Genomic DNA, 21,759 nt, shown 5'->3' on the forward strand with positions numbered 1-21,759 from the left:
AGTACATGCCAAAAACAAGTAAGATGATGATGCCCCTATACCAGGCCCCACATATGCCAGCCCCTCTACCACCCACATAACCTAACCTCCTGTATCCGACTGAACCACAGCAAATTCAGCCAATCAGCGCCCAGTGCCATCCAGGTCCCCACAGACCACTGTCAGAGGTGCCCGTGCTCCCCCTCCATCAGCATCAGGGGGGCGCTGTAGAGGGAGGGGAGAGCACCCTTCCTAAGGAGCTGGGATCAATGGGAAGAGTGAATTAGCCATGGTGAGTGGCTAATCAGGAAATAATCAGGTTATACACATCACCAAAATATCTGCACATCAGAGAGAGAATCGGGTTTACCAGGAAGACAGAAGAGAAGCTTTGGGGGAGGTTTGCATAGTGGTGAGATCAGGGGCTCTGGGGTAAGATTGCCCACCCCCTTGGCACCTGTGTCTGGGGATAATCATAGGAGTGACCTCATGGTGCTACTGGAGGATACAATGAGACCATGCATGGAAAATCCTCAACGCTCCATAAACGTCAGCCCTTAATGTAGTCTTGAAAACATCGTGCCCCAAGGACCTGCTCTTGGGGTCCCCAGTGGCTGTGGTGACCCCTCTGCTAAAGCACCCTATCCCACAGCACTTTCTCTGGTGCCGGGTGTGATCCAGTTGGGTACTGTCATCCCCATTTAACAGATGAGGGAACTAAGGCTCTGTAACCAGCCAAGTTCCACCAGGTGGAGGCCCAGGAATCCTGAGCCATCAGTGAAGCAACAGGAAGGGCCCGGGGACTGCGCCAACAAAGTGCAGTTCAGAACCTTCTCAGTCATGGTCAGTCTGAGCAGAGGTCAGCCCAAGGGAGAGAGGGTCCAAGTGCAAGGTTGGACCAGGTGGTGGTAAGACCCGAAGTTCCAGACTTCTAGGAGGCCAGCCCACTTGGTGGTTTGGTGGGACCAAGGCAGGGTCCGGCAGCACCAGGAAAAGTGGTGAAAACAGCCATCCTGTATCGAGACCTTATTATGTGCTGTGTGCGGGGCTTAGACACCAACAGGCTGAATCTTGCTGGATTTTCACCCCAGCCCAGAGAGGGATTTGGTGTCATCATGCCCATTTTTATGGATGCAGACACAAAGAAATGATATCACTTGTCCTATCAATAATTGGATGCCCAGGAAGCAGCGGAGTGGTTTTGAACTCAGGTCTGACGGACCCTAGGGCTTGTGCCTTTGACATTACATGATGCAGGTAATGCAGAAGGCACCATCAGACAGGCCTGACTCAAAGCCCAGCCCAGGAAACGAATTTCCACGTGACCTTGGGCGTGCTGGTTCCTAGTCTGAAGGTCCAGGTGGACTCCATGAGGCCAGCAGTCCTCACATGGGGGGGCTAATGACCCAGTAGACACGTAGGAAATGTCCTTTGTTATTACCATTCTCTTTTTTCTTTCCTTTACCTCTGATCGGTATAAGCCGGTTCCAGGTTCCAATTCCAGTGGAAGGCGGCCAGGGAGGGAAACTGAGGCAAGCAGCAGTAATCGCGCGTGGCAAAGTCAACCCAGCTGGATTAAGTGGTGGGGTACCTCCACTACTGACCCTGCAGGCTGGCTTGGGTGCTGGTGTGGGTGGGGGGGCCCAGTTTGCCTGCTGCCCCCCCCGCAACCAGACATCCCTGCTCAGATTCTTCCTCCTGCCACCTCAGTACCTGGCCCCAGGGGCTGAGGGACACAGGAGAGTCAGACCCAGACTGTTTGGAGAGGCAGAGGAGAATCGGGGTATCTGCCCAGGCACTGCCTGTGGCCTCACGGGGCATGGTAGGCATGCAGGAGGCTCAAATCCTAGCTCCACAGCTCACAAGCTGCGCGACCTCAGGTATGTTCCTGCACGTTTTTGTCCCTCACCAACGAAGATAACGTTTGCATCTCCTCATGGGGATGTCAAGAGCATTTAGCCAGCTGACACCAGGTCAACGCCAGGCTTGATCCTGTTCCCCAAGGGCAGGAATTGCCATGATTTGGGTTGTTCAGACCCATTGCCCAGAGGGGTAACCAAAGGCTCCAGGAGCATGGTGACTTGCCGAAGCCCACCCAGCTCCCAAGTGTCCCAGCTGGCTCAGAGGGCCCTGGCTGTGAGCTCCATAAGGAGAGGGACCCATCTGTCTTCTTTCTTGTTGAAGCCCCGTACTCAGCCCAAGGACTGGGGCGGGAAAGGAAGGGAAGGGAATTGAGATGGGTCAACAAGGATTTCACCAGGGGAATGGGAAGGACATTCTAGAAGCAGCAGTGTGGGCAAAGGCAGGGAAATGTGAAAGAGGTCACTGTGTTCAGAAATTGGAGGGCCCCCCTCCCCCCGTGCTCCTGGGTGGGAACGAGAGGCAGGTGACAGAGGGAGTGGGCCGCTTTTGCACTGGTAAATGCTTAATAACTGGCGATCCTTAACAACTGGGGTGGGGAGGGAAAGAGGACTGGACTTGTAGCATTTGCCAATTTACATAGTATAAATTCTCCCACCACGGCTGATTTCCAGGTACCAACACATCGACCAGCTCACAAAATTCCTGAGAATTTAACAATCAGTGCAAGCAGGGAAGCCCAAGGGGAGGTCAGGGCCCTCCTCCTGCTGCTGCCTGACCAGCTAGAACACACCTCAACTCACACATGGGAGATGGTTTCCTGGCAACGGTGCCTCTGTGGGTCCCAAATGCCCACCTGAGCAATGGGCTAATGGTTCCTGGGCAGAGGCAGCCTGCCCAAGTGGATCCAAGTCCAAGGGTAGTGACATCTCTATCTCCTCTCCCCACTCGTCCCCCTCTGGGGCAGAAGGAGGGCGATGGGCTGTCAGGGGAAGGCCAGAGCCCACCCAGGCCCTCTTTCTACCCCCTACTGCCCACCCCAGCTGGGGAGACAGGGCCCTGCCAAGCAGGTGGTGGTGGGGTCACCTTGGAGAGAGTTATTGGGGCCTGGACCGAGGCAGGAAGATATTATGCACTGAAGGCCACAGCCAAGGACACTAATCTGAACAGACAAGGAATCAATGGGAATTTCTATTTAGGGAGGAAATCAATAGGAATTTCAAGGTAGGAAAAAGGGGAATTACCTTTAATTGGAGTTCTCGTCCACTAGGGTCTCTGGTGGGGCCAGGGCTCACCGGCCCTTCGAGGGACAGCCAGAGCAGACCCCCGCTCTGCCTAGGCCCTGTCTGGTGTCCGTCCCGCCAGGTAAGACACTCCTCCTCTCAAGGAGCCCTTTGGCCTTGGGGTAGGGGACCACAATTGAGTAAGCACACAGAGGCCTCAACGTCCAGCACTTGGAAAACCATTTCCTTATCTCTTAGGCAGGGACAGTAGAGATACTGGCCTCCTCAGTAAGGAGCCAATTCCAGGTATGTGAGGCCCAGAGAGGTTAAACAACTTGCACAAGGTCACACAGCTAGGAAATAGATACTGGGATTTGAACCCAGGCCAACAGAACACCAGAACCTGGGCTCTAACCACTGTGCTCCACCGCCCTATAAGAGGTTCAGCCCTGCTAGATGTGCCCCAGACTGTCCATGCACCATCTGGCAGAAACCTGGCTGCTGGAGGTGACAGGGGCACAGGGGGCCTGCCAGAGAGAAGCAGGGTAGGTTCAAGCCACATGGAGAGGACCCTAAGACTAGCTGCCTCCATTGCCATCCCCCCACATGCGCACGTGCACACAGAGGCATCCCTCGGGGCCACAACCCCACAAGAAAAAGGACGCTCTCGGAAGGAGGCCCTGTACCACCCAGATTCCTAAGCAGACCCCACCAGCAGGCAGATCTGGCTCCTAAGTGCCTGGTGGAGAAACTGCAGTGTGGAGTCATATACCCACCGTTGCCCCGAGGATGGCGACTGCACATGCAGTTGGGGGCCCTCTAAGAGCCTGACTACAGACCCAGGTCACAGCAAGGGAGCTCCTCTGGGCAGAGGGCCTACTGTGTGTCAGGCCCTGTTCTAGGAGCCTTTCTGTGGTGTTTCACGGATCCTGTGGGAAATGAGGGACCGTGCCCCTGGAAGCAGAGCTGGGGGGCACAGGGTAAGTGGAGGGCCAGCCTCTCAAAAGTGGGATCCCTCCTAGAGTTCTTAAGGCAATGCCTCAGTCTGATGAGTGCACAGACTTTGTTATGAAAGACTTGGAAGAAGTTGGGGGGGGTGCACAGCTAAAACCACAAGGGGAGGGGATATAAACCTGGGGGAGACGTCTCTTCTATGTGTTTGCCCCACTCCAGGCCCCACATGCTCCCCCCCCAGGGACCCTCACTTGGCCTCTCTGTTAGCTTTATTCTCCAGATGAGAAAACTAAGTCCAGAGGGGCAAGGGGACATGCCCAAGATCATGTGGTAGAAGGAGGCACAGGATTTGAACCCAGCATGATGTCCCACAGCACACATGGCCCTCCTGGGCCAGAGGGTACAGCCAGCCCATGGCTTCCACGGGTGACAAGGGGATGGGAGGGGAAAGGCTGTTCAGAGCCGAATCTGGGGGCAGGTGGGGAGGGTTGCTTACCAGGCCTCAGTTGGCCAATTTGGGACTCAGGTCTCTGGCCCCGATGGAGGCCTGGAGTCGTTAAGGACAGAGCCCCAAGGCAGATATCTAGTGCTGGGGGCGTCCCTCCACCCCCACTTCCCTTAGTAATTTCAGCCCAAACCTGCAGGGGGTGCCAAGGACACAGGGGCCGTGAAAGGGCTTTGGCTCCAGGCCGAGGTTCTGCAGGCCACTTACTCCCAGTATGACCTTGGACAAGGGGCTTGACGTCTCGAATCTCAGTTTCCTGGTTTGGGAACAAGAGTGATCAACTCTACCATACAGGTTGTCGTACAGATTGGAAGAACCACGGATTGTGAAGCACGGTCCCTGAGGAAGGGTCTAAGGGACATTTGCTGAAGGGGCGAACACGTCGCAGAGCCGAGGGATGACGGCCGAGCGCGGCTGAGCTGATGAAGAACTGGCTGCACCCTGCCCTCACCAGCCAGCTGCGCAGAGGGGTCTCCCTCTGGTGAGACCAAGAGGGGTCCCCAGAGGGGTGCCCCCAGTTGCCCAGGGAAGCCTCCACCCAGGCGTGGGGCAAGTGGTCTGAACGTGGACACTCACGTCACCAGCAGCCCAGAGCATGGATCTGGGCAGGGCGCAGATCTGGGCCACTGACCATCACCCCACTATTCTTTACATTCCTTGCTTTTCTTTTCAACACAAGCACTGCAGCCTCAGCTCTCTTAAAACAAATGAAACCCCATAAATGGCAGAGAATGGTCTTTCTGGGCCACGCACAAGCCCCAGCGGCCAATTCAAGGGAGAATGAAGGCCGGGCATCCAAGGCCACCTCTCCCCTCGCCCCCAGGCACACCCGGGCTGGCCTGTTTTGGGGAACAGAGGCCCAAACCCAGAAAGGAATCTAGGCTGAGCCACCCAGCAGGGGACACGCTGGGGATGCTGAGCCATCAAGGCTCCCCTGCGGCACTTGCTCTGGGCACCAGGCTCTTCCCATTCTTCCTCCTGTACCTCGGGGCAGCCTGCAGGTGTGGCTTATGAGCCCTGCTCGGAAGACGCTGAGGCCCCGGGGGCGGGAAGAAGCTTGTTCAAGACCCTGCGCACCCTGGGCTGACTGCGCCACGCTCCCTGGACACGGAGGGCTTGCGGTCTCCTGCAGGCAGGCAAGTAGGGAGCTCGCCCCTTTGCTCCCTCCTCCACACCCTTCACCCAGGCCTGCGAGCGTCTCAGGAAGAGGCCTGTCCCCGTCCGCTCCCGGGTCAGCTGGGCTCAGCTGGAACTCCAGGTTATTGGAAGCTGCCGGGGCCCCCCGTACAGCTCATTAAGGACAGGCGTGGGGTCAGCAAGTTTCACGGGCCCCATAAAGCATCCCTCGTTGCCACTGTAGCACTCAGCTCGCCCTGGCAACCTGTCCATCCGGAGCAGCGAGGATGAGTTTCTTCTTTAAGGAACCTATCTCCCAGACTCATAAAATCACCAGAAATGCCATGGGGAGCGGGGGGGGTCTGTGCCCTGAAAGATAATTACAGGGGTGACACATCCGCCCCTGGAGGTTGGTACAAGGGGAGCAGATTCCCCTCGACCGAGGCCCCAAGGTTATGTGTCCTCACAGGGCTGGGCCCTGCGCTCATGAGCCCTTGGAGCCCTATTATCTCATTAAGGCCACAAAACAGTCCTATAGGGTAGAGGGTGTTATTAGCCCCATTTTACAGATGTAGAAACAGAGGCTGGGAGTGGTGAGCCAGACTAAGCCAAGTTGGGGAAGACAGAGCTGGGATTGGGACCCAGAGCCAAGCTCCCAAGGGCTCTGTGTTGGCCACAGCACCACCGCGGTGAGCAGTGCTCGCTGGCTTTAGCAAGGCACCCCCAATGCCCCAGTGCCCCCCACTTGTGTGCATAAATGAGGCCATAGGAGCAACAGCACAAGACTTGTGGGGGCTGCTGTGAGTAGCAGGGGAGAAAACCCAGTCACACCCTGCGCGGGGCCCGGCACACAGCACCGCTCAGCAAAGGTAGTGTGGCTCCCGAGACAGAGTCCTTGCTCTTCCCCTCCCTGTACGCCCTCCCTCCCCCCTGGTCAGCCCCTCATGCCCAGAACCCCTGCAGTTAGAAGGGGTCCCCAGCCCTGCACGCCCCTTGGACACTGCTCCACAGGAGACTCCTTGGGCCCCACAGCTGCCCCCCCTTCTCCCCTCCTCACCACCCAACATTCTTATCCCCCACCGCAGCCCCCCCAGACCGGGCCTGTTGGGACGAGAGTAGGGAGAGGAGACCAGAGCCTAGGAGTTATGCCTGAGGACTTAAGGTCTTGAAAACAAGGGTATTCCAGAGGTAGGGGGCAGGCAGGGATGAGGGGGTGTCACCCCAGTTCCTCAGTGAGGAAACCTTACTGGAAATACGCGTTGGCTAATGCTGCCATAGGTGGGGAGCAGGGTATAGAGAGCGGGGAAGAGAGCAATTCAAAAGCTCAGTTACAATAGGGTGGGACACATACCCTGTCCTCACCGCATCAGTGCACCTGCACGCGAGCGCACGCACACACACCCAGGGAAAGGGCCCGGAATCCACCGCAGACCATACTTTACCCCCTCCCTAGTCAGCAACCTCAGATACACCCGTTACCAGGAAAAATCCAACTCAGAACATCCTAAAGCTCCGACTCACACATGTGCCTCTGACACAGGTGTGCTGACACACGTGTACATGGGCGGACAGCCATATGCAAGGCCACAAACGGGTGTGCATCGGTGTGGGCACAGGCGAAAACACGCAGCCTCTCATAAGCACTGACACAAACGTGGGCACACGGGGAGGCATGCACAGATTCCGAGGCCCACGGACGCCTGAACTAGCCTATACAAGTGTGCGCTCCAGTGTGGACCGTGGAGTGAGGGGTATACCCCAGCCCAGCCTGCCCCGCCTGCACCACCGGTGAGTTATCTAGATGCTGCTGCTTCTGCCCCCATCCCATCCCCACATGAGCCCTTTGGCATGGGGCTCCTTTGAGCCTTTGAAACCCCCACAGGGGCTGTGGTGCAGCAGGGAAAGTGGGGGGCACAGGCCACCCAAGCCCAGCACGCCCTTAGCGTCATGCCCACATGACCGGCCAAGCGGGCAACCTTGCGCCCTCCCTGGTCACCTGGAAAATGGGCATTCCAGAGGGCACCAGGTGACTTCCTGGGGAGATGAGAGGAGGAGGGGTGATGGGGAAAGAGGGTCAGGAGGAGGGGAAGGAGAAAGGAGGGAGGAGAAGGGGAGCACAGAAGGCGGAGGAGGTCCACCAGGGAGTGATTGGTTGCCATCTTAGGGACAGGGCATTCCTATCATCCCTAAGGTGCTCTGTAACTAACTTATCTGTGGGGTCTATTGTTCATTGTCTGGCTGTTACCCCCTTCTGTTTAGAACTTAGGTGGGGGTAGCACATAGTAGATGCTTAATAAATGTTTATTTTTATGCATGAATGTCTAGTTCTGAGCACTGCCCACCCCCCTCCATCGACCACCTCTGGTTGCTAGTTAGGTTCCTCCTGCATCTCAGCAAATAGATCTTGCCCATGCCCTGACCCCCAGCACCAGGAGCCGCACAGGGTTGCCTCCCTAGAGGATAAGAGATACTCTAACTGGAAGAGAGGAGTCATGGGTGCGGTGGGGGGTGTGCAGGATATACAGTCCCCCCAGGCAGTCCCTCCCCAGGGCGCTCCCAAGGAACCTACCCTCCTGGGCAATAGACCCTCTCCCAGGGTACAATTATCACCCAGGAGCTGACTCTCTAACCAACTGCCTCAAGGCCTTCTCTGGCCAACCTCCAGGCCCTCTTTCCCTTCCTCCTAAACCTGCTCCCCTCATAGGCTCCCCAGTGGCCACCCAGCACCCCTTCTCCCCATCCCCCTGAAATCAGGAACAAGGTAAGAATGTTTTCTCTCCCCACTTCTACCCAACATTGTACTGGACATTCTAGCCAGGGCAATTAGGTAAGAAATAGAAACAAAAAGCATCCATTTTGGAAAATAAGAAGTAAAATTTTCTCTATTTGCAAGTGACATGATCTTGTATATAGAAAATTTTAAGGAATCCACAACAAAGCTATTGAAGCTAATAAGAGAATTCAGCAAGATTGCAAGATATATGTTCAATATATAAAAATCAGCCATATTTCTATAAGGTAGTTATGAACAAACCAAAAACAAAATTAAGAAGCAATTCCATTTACAATAGCATCAAAAAGAACAAAATACTGGGGCACCTGGGTGGCTCAGTCGTTAAGCGTCTGCCTTCTGCTCAGGTCATGATCCCAGGGTCCTGGGATGGAGCCCCACATCGGGCTCCCTGCTCAGCGGGAAGCCTGCTTCTCCCTCTCCCACTCCCCCTGCTTGTGTTCCCTCTCTCGCTGTGTCTCTCTCTGTCAAATAAATAAAAATAAATAAATAAATAAATAAATAAATAAATAAATAAATAAAATACTTAGGAATAAATTTAACAGAAGAAGTGAAGACTTCTGAAAACTATAAAATATTGTCTAAAGGACTTAAAGATCCAAATAAATGGAAAGACAGCCTATGTTTGTGGATTAGAAGACAATTTTGTTAAAGTGACAATAATCCCCAAATGGATCTACATATTCAGTGTAATCCTTAACAAAATCCCAGCTGCCATTCTTGCGGAAATGGACAAGTTGATCCTAAAATGCACATGGAAGTGCAAAGGAGCAAGAATAAATCCAGTCTCGAAAAAGAACGAAGTTGGAGGGCTCACACTTCCTGATTTCAACACTTTTTACGGACTTACAGAAATCAGCACTACATGGTGTTATCATGAGGACAGATGTGCAAATCAATGGGATGGAATTGACAGACAAGAACTGGACATGTAATTGATATTGGACAGCGTTACCAACACAACTCAACGGAGAAAGAGTATTCTTTTCAACACATAGTGCCGAGATAAGTGGATATCCACATGCAAAAGGATGAAGTTGGACCCCTAGCTCACACTATATACAAAATTAATTCAAAATGGATCTACATATAAGATCTATGACTGGAAAACTCTTAGAAGAAAAACAGATGTAATGTTGGATTAGGCAACAATTTCGTAGACGATTCCTTAGACACCTAAAGCACAGCAGCCAAAGGAAAGCATTTGCCCTCACCCCACTCTGTCCAGACTTGTTCCTGCCTGTGTCTCATCCGAAGCCCCAGCGTGCCTAATCCCGCTGTCTCCATCCCAGCACATTTCCCTGATCCTGACCTTCTTCCCTCTGACCTAGCCCTCAATCCCCAGGGGTTTACCTTCTCATCACAAGCCCTAAGCTCTCTCTGCCTGGTCCCCAAACCCCTTCCACAGGTTCTCCTGAGCCACTCTTCTACTGAGCTGGACTGGGGCCTGCATCTCAGCCCCAAGACTTAGCAGTGTGGGGCCCCAAGCAAATCATGACCTCTCCCTGAGCCTTAGTTTCCTCCTCTGTGAAATGGGGACCACTGGGTCACACTGAAAGAAAATTCAACTTGAATGAGCTTACGCTAAGATGAGATTTTTATTGGAAGGATGCTAGAATCAGAGATATCCTAGGACTGAAGGAGGAGTAGAAAATCCAGGCCACAGGAGAGGAAGGATGGGGCCAGGCCCAGGAGCAGCTGGAACCAGAGATGAGGAAGGTAGCAGGGCTCTTTATTCATCTCTCCTACAACGGGGATTCCCTCTCCCCTTTCGCTGAGGTCTGGCTTTTGTCCAGAGTAGAAAATATGGCTGACAACGGCCTTATAGACCTGCATTTAAATCTTTACCTTTCGACTTCATTAAAATTAACCACTCCTAGGCAAGATGGCAGAGGAGTAGGAGACCTGGATTTCGTCTGGTCTCAGGAATTCAGCTGAATAGGGATCAAACCATTCTGAACACCTACGAACTCAACAGGAGATGGAACAGGAGAGTAGCAACAACTCTCTGAACAGAGAAGCGACCACTTACTGGAAGGTAGGACGTGCGGAGAAGTGAATCCGAGGCGATATTCGGGAGGATAGACGGCGGGGGAGGGGCCTCCGTCGGCCGCTTCTGGCAAGTGCTAGAGCCGCGGAGCACAAAATCGGAACTTTTAGAAGCCGGCTCCGCGGAGGGACGTCGCTCCAGTGGCTAAGCGGGGGGTGGAACCCTCGTGGGACAGTGTGGTCTCAGGACCCTCGGGGTCACAGGAAGACCGGGGGTGCCTGAGTGCGCCAGAGCTCCCAGGTATCTGAGCGGGGAAGCCGGCTGCAGAGACGGAGCCGAGGCGCGGGCTCTCAGCTCGGGGTGGCCATAAACTGTGATCCGCGGCCCAGTAGGGCCACTGCTCCTCCAGCAGGGACCCAACAAGCGGCAGAGCCGGGGAGACTCCCCTTCCTTCCCGGGGAGGAGCGGCGCGGGAGTGCACCGCAGGGATCTGCTGGGTTTGGAGACTCCACACGGGGTCGGGTGCCACAGATAGCAACGCTCGGTCACAGGCCGGGTGAACACGGAGACCGGGGACACGGGAGCGACTGCTTTTCTCTGGGGGCGCAGTGAGGAGCGGGGCCCCGAGTTCCCAGCTCCTCCGGTAGGAGATTGGGAGGCCACCATTTTTGCCCTGGTCCCCCAAAGCTGTACCGAGAGCTTGCAGGGAACAAAAGCTCCTGAGAGCAAACCGGAGCAGCTTGCTTAGCCCGGACCAACAAGGGCGGGGCAATTCCGCCTCCGGCAAAGACATTTGGGAACCACAGCAACAGGCCCCTCCCCCAGAAGATCAGCACGAACAGCCAGCAAGCCAAGACCAAGTTTACCGATCAAGGAGAACGGGAGAACTCCAGCGCTACGGGAATACTGCACATAGAATTCATGGCTTTTTTTTACCATGATTCTTTAGTTTTTCAAAGTTTTTTAACTTTTTTTTAAATTTCTCTTTTTCCCTTTTTCAACCAACATCTTATCAATCCCTTTTTTTAAAAAAAACATTATTTTTCATTTTTAGAGTCATATTTTATCCCTTCATAGTAGTTACCCTTATTTTGGGCATATATACACAAGTTGTTCTCTCTTTAAAATTTTGAGATACAGTTTCTTCTAACAGATTAAAAGATACCCTAAATCACTAGTGTATGGCTTTGTTCTAGTCTCCTGCCTGATCACATTCTCTCCCTTTTTTTTAAATCTTCTTCTTTCTTTTTTCAAACTTCTTATCGTATCAATTCCTTTTATAAAATCTTTTATAATTTTCATCTTTACAGTCATCTTCCATCCCTTCATTGTATCAACCCTTATTTTGTACATATATAAGTCTTTCTTCCTTTAAAATTTTAGGAGGCACTTTTTTTAACAGACCAAAATACGCCCAAAAGCTAGTCTGTGGCACTGATCTATGCACTAGCCTGATCACATTTGATCATATTCGGGTTTTTTTGTATTGTTCTGTTTTTGTTTTTAATCTTTTTCTTTTTGGTTTTTTTTTTCTTTCTTTCTTTTCTCTTTCTTTCCCTTTCTTTTCCCCTGGTTTCAGGTCTTTTCTGATTTGTATAGAGTATATTTGCTGGGGACGTTCTTAACCTGTTGGCATTTTGTTCTTTCATTCATCTATTCTCCTCTGGACAAAATGACAAGACGAAAAAAATCACCTCAGCAAAAAGAACAAGAGATAGTACCGTCAGCCAGGGACCTACTCAATACGGACATTAGTACGATGTCGGACCTAGAGTTCAGAATCATGACTTTAAAGATACTAGCTGGGCTTGAGAAAAGCGTGGAAGTTTTTAGAGAAACCCTTTCTGGAGAAATAAAAGAACTAAAAATCTAACCAAGTCGAAATCAAAAAGACTATTAATGAAGTGCAATCAAAAATGGGGGCACTAACTGCGAGGATAAATGAGGCAGAAGAGAGAATCAGCGATATAGAAGACCAAATGATGGAAAATAAAGAGGCTGAGAAAAAGAGAGAAACAACTACAGGATCACGAGGGCAGAATTCGAGAGATAAGTGATACGATAAGACGAAACAACATTAGAATAATTGGGATCCCAGAAGAAGAAGAAAGAGAGAGAGGGGCAGAAGGTATATTGGAGCAAATTATAGCAGAGAACTTCCCTAATGTGGGGAAGGAAACAGGCATCAAAATCCAGGAGGCACAGAGAACCCTTCTCAAAATCAATAAAAATAGGTCAACACCCCGACATCTAATAGTAAAACTTACGAGTCTCAGAGACAAAGAGAAAATCCTGAAAGCAGCTCGGGAGAAGACATATGTAACCTACAATGGTAGAAACATTAGATTGGCAACAGACCTATCCACAGAGACCTGGCAGGCCAGAAAATACTGGAATGATATCTTCAGAGCACTAAACGAGAAAAATATGCAGCCAAGAATACTATATCCAGCTAGGCTCTCATTGAAAAGTGAAGGAGAGATAAAAAGCTTCCAGGACAAACAAAAACTAAAGGAATCTGCAAACACGAAACCAGCCCTAAAAGAAATATTGAAAGGGGTCCTCTAAGCAAAGAGAGAGACTAAAAGCAGCACAGATCAGAAAGGAACAGAGACAATATACAGTCACAGTCACCTTACAGGCAATACAATGGCACTAAATTCATACCTTTCAATAGTTACCCTGAATGTAAATGGGCTAAATGCCCCAATCAAAAGACACAGGCTATCAGATTGGATTAAAAAACAAGACCCATCAATATGCTGTCTGCAAGAGACTCATTTTAGTCCCAAAGACACCCCCAGATTGAAAGTGAGGGGGTGGAAAACCATTTACCATGCTAATGGACACCAAAAGAAAGCTGGGGTGGCAATCCTTATATCAGACAAATTAGATTTTAAACCAAAGACTGTAATAAGAGATGAGGAAGGACACTCTATCCTACTTAAAGGGTCTATCCAACAAGAAGATCTAACAATTGTAAATATCTATGCCCCGAACATGGGAGCAGCCAATTATATAAGGCAATTAATAACAAAAGTGAAGAAACACATTGACAGCAATACAATAATAGTGGGGGACTTTAACACCCCCCTGACTGAAATGGACAGATCATCTAAGCAAAAGATCAACAAGGAAATAAAGACTTTAAATGACACAATGGACCAAATGGACTTCACAGACATATTCAGAACATTCCATCCCAAAGCAACGGAATACACATTCTTCTCTAGTGCCCATGGAACATTCTCCAGAATTGATCACATCCTAGGTCACAAATCAGGTCTCAACCGGTACCAAAAGATTGGGATTATTCCCTGCATATTTTCAGACCACAATGCTTTGAAACTAGAACTCAATCACAAGAGGAAAGTCGGAAAGAACTCAAATGCATGGAGGCTAAAGAGCATCCTACTAAAGAATGAATGGGTCAACCAGGAAATTAAAGAAGAATTAAAAAAATTCATGGAAACCAATGAAAATGAAAACACAACTGTTCAAAATCTTTGGGATACAGCAAAGGCAGTCCTGAGAGGAAAGTATATAGCAATAGAAGCCTTTCTCGAGAAACAAGAAAGGTCTCAAACACACAACCTAACCCTACACCTAAAGGAGCTGGAGAAAGAACCACAAAGAAAGCCTAAACCCAGCAGGAGAAGAGAAATAATAAAGATCAGAGCAGAAATCAATGAACTAGAAACCAAAAGAACAGTAGAACATATCAACGAAACTAGGAGCTGGTTCTTTGAAAGAATTAACAAGATTAATAAACCGCTGGCCGGACTTATCAAAAAGAAAAGAGAAATGACCCAAATCAACAAAATCATGAATGAAAGAGGAGAGATCACAACCAACACCAAAGAAACACAAACAATTATAAGAACATATTATGAGCAACTCTATGCCAGCAAATTAGATAACCTGGAAGAAATGGGTGCATTCCTAGAGATGTATCAACTACCAAAACTGAACCAGGAAGAAATAGAAAACCTGAACAGACCTATAACCACTAAGGAAATTGAAGCAGTCATCAAAAATCTCCCAACAAACAAAAGCCCAGGGCCAGATGGCTTCCCAGGGGAATTCTATCAGACATTTCAAGAAGAATTAATACCTATTCTCCCGAAACTGTTCCAAAAAATAGAAATGGAAGGAAAACTTCCAAACTCATTTTATGAGGCCACCATTACCTTGATCCCAAAAGCAGACAAAGACCCCATCAAAAAGGAGAATTACAGACCAATACTCTTGATGAACATGGATGCAAAAATTCTAACCAAAATACTAGCCAATAGGATCCAACAGTACATTAAAAGGATTATTCACCATGACCAAGTGGGATTTATCCCTGGGCTGCAAGGCTGGTTCAACATCCGCAAATCAATCAACGTGATACAATACATTAACAAAAGAAAGAACAAGAGTCATATGATCCTCTCAATAGATGCAGAAAAAGCATTTGACAAAGTACAGCATCCTTTCTTGATCAAAACTCTTCAGAGTATAGGGATAGAGGATACATACCTCAAGATCATAAAATCCATCTATGAAAAACCTACAGCAAATATCATTCTCAATGGGGAAAAGCTAGAGCTTTTCCCCTAAGGTCAGGAACGCGGCAGGGATGTCCACTCTCACCACTGCTATTCAACATAGTATTAGAAGTCCTAGCCACAGCAATCAGACAACAAAAAGAAATCAAAGGCATCCAAATCGGCAAAGAAGAAGTCAAACTCTCACTCTTTGCAGATGATATGATACCGTATGTGGAAAATCCAAAAGACTCCACTCCAAAACTGCTAGAACTCATACAGGAATTCAGTAAAGTAGCAGGATATAAAATCAATGCACAGAAATCAGTGGCATTCCTATACACCAACAACAAGACAGAAGAGAGCCAAATCAAGGAGTCGATCCCATTTATAATTGCACCCAAAACCATAAGATACCTAGGAATAAATTTAACCAAAGAGGCAAAGGATCTATACTCAGAAAACTATAAAACACTCATGAAAGAAATTGAAGAAGACACAAAGAAATGGAAAAACGTTCCATGCTCATGGATTGGAAGAACAAACATTGTGAAGATGTCAGTGCTACCTAGAGCAATCTACACATTCAATGCAATCCCCATCAAAATACCATCCACTTTTTTCAAAGAAATGGAACAAATAATCCTAAAATTTGTATGGAACCAGAAGAGACCCCGAATAGCCAGAGGAATATTGAAAAAGAAAAGCAAAGCTGGCGGCACCACAATTCTGGACCTCCAGCTCTATTACAAAGCTGTCATCATCAAGACAGTATGGTACTGGCACAAAAACAGACACATAGATCAATGGAACAGAATCAAGAGCCCAGAAATGGACCCTCAACTCTATGGTCAACTCATCTTTGACAAAGCAGGAAAGAATGTCCAATGGCAAAAAGACAGTCTCTTCAACAAATGGTGTTGGGAAAATTGGACAGCCACATGCAGAAGAATGAAACTGGACCATTTCCCTACACCACACACAAAAATAGACTCCAGATGGTTGAAAGACCTAAACGTGAGACAGGAGTCCATCCAAATCCTAAAGGAGAACACAGGCAGCAACCTCTTCGACCTCAGCTGCAGCAACTTCTTCCTAGAAACATCGCCAAAGGCAAGGGAAGCCAGGGCAAAAATGAACTATTGGGATTTCATCAAGATAAAAAGCTTTTGCACAGCAAAAGAAACAGTCCACAAAACCAAAAGACAACCGACAGAATGGGAGAAAATATTTGCAAATGACATATCAGATAAAGGGCTAGTATCCAAAATCTATAAAGAACTTATCAAACTCAATACCCAAAGAACAAATAATCCAATCAAGAAATGGGCAGAAGACATGAACAGACATTTTTCCAAAGAAGACATCCAAATGGCCAACAGACACATGAAAAAGTGCTCCACATCGCTCGGCATCAGGGAAATCCAAATCAAAACCTCCATGAGATACCACCTCACACCAGTCAGAATGGCTAAAATCAACAAGTCAGGAAACGACAGATGCTGGCAGGGATGCAGAGAAAGGGGAACCCTCCTACACTGTTGGTGGGAATGCAAGCTGGTGTAGCCACTCTGGAAAACAGTATGGAGGTTCCTCAAACAGTTGAAAATAGAGCTACCATACGATCCAGCAGTTGCACTACTGGGTATTTACCACAAAGATACAAATGTAGAGATCCGAAGGGGTACGTGCACCCCAATGTTTATAGCAGCAATGTCCACAATAGCCAAACTATATAAAGAGCCAAGATGTCCATCGACAGATGAATGGATAAAGAAGGTGTGGTATATATACACAGTGGAATATTATGCAGCCATCAGAAGGAATGAGATCTTGCCATTTGCAACGATGTGGATGGAACTGGAGGATGTTATGCTGAGTGAAATAAGTCAATCAGAGAAAGACATGTATCATATGACCTCACTGATATGAGGAATTCTTAATCTCAGGAAACAAACTGAGTGTTGTTGAGTGGTGGGGGGTGGGAGGGATGGGGTGGCTGGGTGATAGACAATGGGGAGGGTATGTGCTATGGTGAGCGCTGTGAATTGTGCAGATCTGAATCACAGATCTGTACTTCTGAAACAAATAATGCAAGATATGTTAGGAAAAAAGAAAAAGAAGATAGCAGGAGGGGAAGAATGAAGGGGAGTAAGTCGGAGGGGGAGATGAACCACGAGAGACGATGGACTCTGAAAAACAAACTGAGGGTTCTAGAGGGGAGGGAGGTGGGGGGATGGGTTAGCCTGGTGATGGGTATTAAAGAGGGCCCGTTCTGCGTGGAGCACTGGGTGTTATGCACAAACAACGAATCATGGAACACTACATCAAGAGCTAATGATGTAATGTATGGTGATTAACATAACAATAAAAAATTTAAAAAAATTAACCACTCCTACTCATCAAAAGCCACCATTAAGACAGTGAAAAAGCAAGCCTCAGAACATATAAAGATCTACTGGAAAGCAATAAGAAAAAAGGAGACAACCCAGTTTTTATAAAAAGTGGTCAAAAGACTTGAGCAGGCTCCCCACAAAAAAAGGATATCCAAATGATAAGTAAGCCTAGGAAAGTTGCTCAAGGTCACGAACACCGTTAGTCATGGGGAAAATGCGAAGTGATACTCTATGTCCCACCCAGATGACTGAGCTTAGACGAACAGCCACACCAAGTGTTAGAGAGAATGTGGGGAAACCGGAACTGTGCAACATTGCTTGGAGGAATATAAATTGGTATGGCCACCTTGGCAGCCTCTACGAAAGCTAGGGAGACAGACAGACAGACAGAACCAAGAAATCCCACTCCTGGCATGTACCCAAGAGAAATGAGTATTTATCCCCACCCGATACGGGCCCAAGAACGCGTGTGAGCAGCCGAGTTCATCAGAGCCCCCAAGGCTGCAGACAACACAAATGTCTAGCAACAAGAGGACGGGTAAGTAAATCCCAGCAAGTTCGGGCCACGGCATCCCGGGTGGCAACGAAGAGAACCATATTACCACGGCATGTAACAGCTCGGGCACTTTTCTAAACACAGGATTTGAGTGAAAAGCCAGACATAGAATACGTGCTATTTGATTCCTACACAAAGTCCCAAAAAGGCAAAACTAGTCGATGGTGGTCAAGATCACAGATGTTTATTTGGGGAGGTGTCGGTGGGGAAGAGGCACGAAGGAGCCTGTGGGGTGCTCGTTGCCGGTGACATTACGTGGGTATGAACAGATGTAAAAGTTTGTCCAGCTGCCTACTTCGGATTTGTGTCCCTTACCAAATGTAAGTTCAGTTAGATAAGAAAGAAAAACAAGTTACCTCCAGCCATCAAAAGGTCTTTGTCGGACACATGCTCAAGTTCAAAAATCCCACCTGATGGTGCTGGCAGTCAGGACCAGGGAACAAGATGGTGGCCCCATAGGACGGAATTGGGGGAGGAGGAACTGGGTATTTGGGGGTGCAGCTCCCAGACCAGGGAAGGGGAGGGGAAGAGAGGCAGAGCAAAACACAACAGTCCCCTCCTTCATCCTCTGAGTCTTCCTCTCCCAATCTGTATGATGGAAACCCTGGTCCTTCCTGCCGCTAAGGTTGAAAGGAGGAGTCAAGAGGTTACTGGCCTCAGGTGCTTGCCTGGGACCGGGGTTCCAGCCACTGCTTGACACAGGGTCCCCTTCCCTTCATCCTTCTGCCCCACCCACTCCTCTTCCCAGGCCACCCCTGCCCCTCTGTTCCCCCCCTCAGCTCCCCTATTCTGCCCTGTGTGATCCCCAAAGTGAGGACCCATCACCGTATAATTTCAAATTACTTGTATCTTTACTTAATTAAATGTAAAATCATCGGAATAAAATTATACCTTCATTAGAAATTAACTCCCATTTCAGGCCTGGAATAATGACCGAGCTCTCTCTCTCCCCTCTTCTTCCAAACCACATACAAAATGGTCAGTTAAACTGAATGGGAAAAAAAGTTTAACGACTGCACGGCAATCAAGCTTATTATTATTTAAGCACAAGCTATTACCATGTGCAATGAGGTATCAGCCAATAAATTATCTTTGAAAGAGTCAGTCCTTATCTGAGCACAGACAGGCTGTGGCAGGGGAGGTGGTGTGGGGGCTTCCCTGACCAGGTGAGCTGCCCAGACCCAGAGCGGGGACAGTGGGTCCTCAGGACCTCAGGTCAGGACCTCAGGGTCACTTGGATGGGAGCACGGATGTCCTGCCTGACTTTCCAGCCCACGGTGAGGGGCAGATGCTCTGGCACAGGGCAGAGATTGGGATCCCAAAGGGGTCCCTGAAAACAGGCAGGAGCTAGAGGAAGGAGAAAGAGGGGTCTAGGGAAGACAGGGGGCTGGGATGAGGCAGACAGAAACAGAGACAGGAAGAGGAGGAAAGAATCTTCCAGTGACTTGGGGAGGAGTCTGAGACTGGGAAAGAAGGGGACACTCAGAGCAAACACGGCGGAAACGAGGGAACAGAGGGTCCAAGAACCAAGGCCCTGTGCTGTGGGTTTGGAGCCCTTGACCCAGTCTAGTCGGAGGGAGGGATTTCCCAGGACAGGGACTTTCAGTGCTAAAATCCGCAGAGTCCAGGCAAACCAGGACACGTGGGTCACCCTGCTCCTGGGTCCTCAAGGCAATCAGTGCCACAGTCCCCACCGCACAGGTGAGAAGACTGAGCCTCAGCGGGGCGAAGCCACTCATCCAGCACCACAGAGACAGAGAAGAGAGGAAAAGACACAGAGGCACAAAACCAAGTAAAGTGTCCCCTGATCTTGTCTAACTCCCCACCTTCCCCCCACCTCTGCCTCATCCCAGCCCCTTCCCTGCCCTCCATCCCTCATTTTTCCTTTCTCTGCCCTCTTCTTAAGTCAAGGGCGCCTTTTTGTCCCCAGTCCCTGTCCTGAGCCAGAGATCGACCCCTTACTGTGGGCTGGCTGGAGGGTCAGATGAGACACACATACCCAAGTCTCCATGGCAGGTAGATGGGACACTTGCGGACAGGAAGCTCTCAGGGTCCTCAGACCCCCGACCGTCCACCCCATCACCCTGTCCCAGACTGCAGGCAGAGGCTAGACCCCTCCTCCCCGGGGCTTTAGGGGCCGGCAGACCTGGGTTGGAGCTCACGTTCTAGCTTTGACTCACCCGTTGACCTTGGACATCTCCTTAACCTTGCTATACTCCTGTCTCCTCACCTGTAAAATGGAGGGTAATGGGACCCCAGTCGTGGGGTTCTGGTAAAAGTTTGATGAGACTGGGTGGGTAAGTGCCCTGTGCAGAGCCTGGCACGAAGCAGCTGTCTTGGGGAAGAGATGCCCTCTGCAGGGCAGCTGCCCCTCTCCTGGGTACGGTCACTTCTCCCACAACCCTCTCTGAGCCTCTCGGCCCCAGACAGAGCAAGAGGGTGAGCCAGCAGGAAGACCCTGCGGGAGCCACGTGGCAAGGGACCACAAAGAGGGGACAACAGTAGCCTGACTCTGGGGTCCCTGTGCCCCCCTAGAACAAAGACCCTCATTTTGCACCTAAAAGAAATCCAAAAGGTACATGCTCTTCACAGGTGCCACCTGATGATAAATTTTTGTGAGATGGAAGTATAAATGGATGGGTAAGTTAATTACCCAGAAGGTCAGTGTTTTGCCGGCGGCCACAGGAAAGAGGTGCCTCCCCAGTGGGGGGGCAAAGGCGGCCGGGTCTGCCATAAACCTCCCGTTCCAGCTGCCCTGCCAACGGGCTCCTGTGAAAGTCACCTCCGTCTCTCTCACAGGTCAGGCCGAGATTTAGAGATCGGGGCCGCGCGTGTGCCTAGATCCGCTGTCTGCCTGTGAGTGATGGGAGACACGTTGCCGGGACATGTTTACTGTCACCCGGCGCCCCCGGCCCGCGCTCCCTGGCGCACCGTCCCCTGATAATTCACGGCCCGGCTCCCCTTGGCAAATGACTGATACGGCCTTCACGGCGGGGCCTGCTGGTCACTTGTCTCAAGGAGACTGGGAAGGGAACTTGGGCACAATATAAATGGGGCCTCTGGCAGCCTCAAACACCTTGGAAAATTCCCCAGCCCGGACGCCGCACCGTTTTTAAGTAATAAAAGCACAGAGAGATTACATGGCCGCCTGACAGCCGGCGACGGATGGCCGCCCACGTGAACTTTTTACCTTCGGGATGGGGACCAAGAGGAGAGGAAGGAGAAAAGAGGAAAGGACCTCCCGGCTCCTTCCTTACTCTGTCTCAGAAGCCACTGCTGAGGCAGGGGCAGGAGCTGTGCTGGCTATGTCCGCACCTCAGGTACCCCGGGGGGACCTTGGGCTCAGTTTCCCCATCTGGAGAATGGGGATACTTGTGGCCGGTTTGTTAGATTTCCAAAATCCAGAAGCAGCCCTAAAATAAACCTTTCCAGGGTTAGAAGTGTAAGAATCCTTGCTTTCATTCATTCATTTATTCTTTGATTCAAGGAGAATTTACCCCCTGCCTCTGTAGCAGCAGGTGTGGGGACAAGGGGGTGACAATGTGAGGCAATCCCTAGGAGACAGCGGAATGACTTCGGTGAACCCCTCATTAGGCTGTGACCATGGGCAGTCACTGCTGCACTTAGAGCCTCATTCTCTCCATCTGTACGATGGGGATCTTGATGGTGCCTCCTTCAAAGGACAGGGGTGTCCCACGGGAGACGCCCTCCGCCCCGCGCGTGGCATGCAGTAGGTGTGCACCGGGCACGGGCATCAGTCCCCAAGTCCTTCTCTCTCGAAGGATGAAGAGTCTGTATGCAAATCGGGGAGCCCACCCTAAAGACCCAGAACTCCCCAGCTGAGTAGGAAACCACGA

The sequence above is a fragment of the Zalophus californianus genome, chromosome 13, assembly GCF_009762305.2.
Source record: "Zalophus californianus isolate mZalCal1 chromosome 13, mZalCal1.pri.v2, whole genome shotgun sequence".
NCBI classification, from domain to species: Eukaryota; Metazoa; Chordata; class Mammalia; order Carnivora; family Otariidae; genus Zalophus; species Zalophus californianus.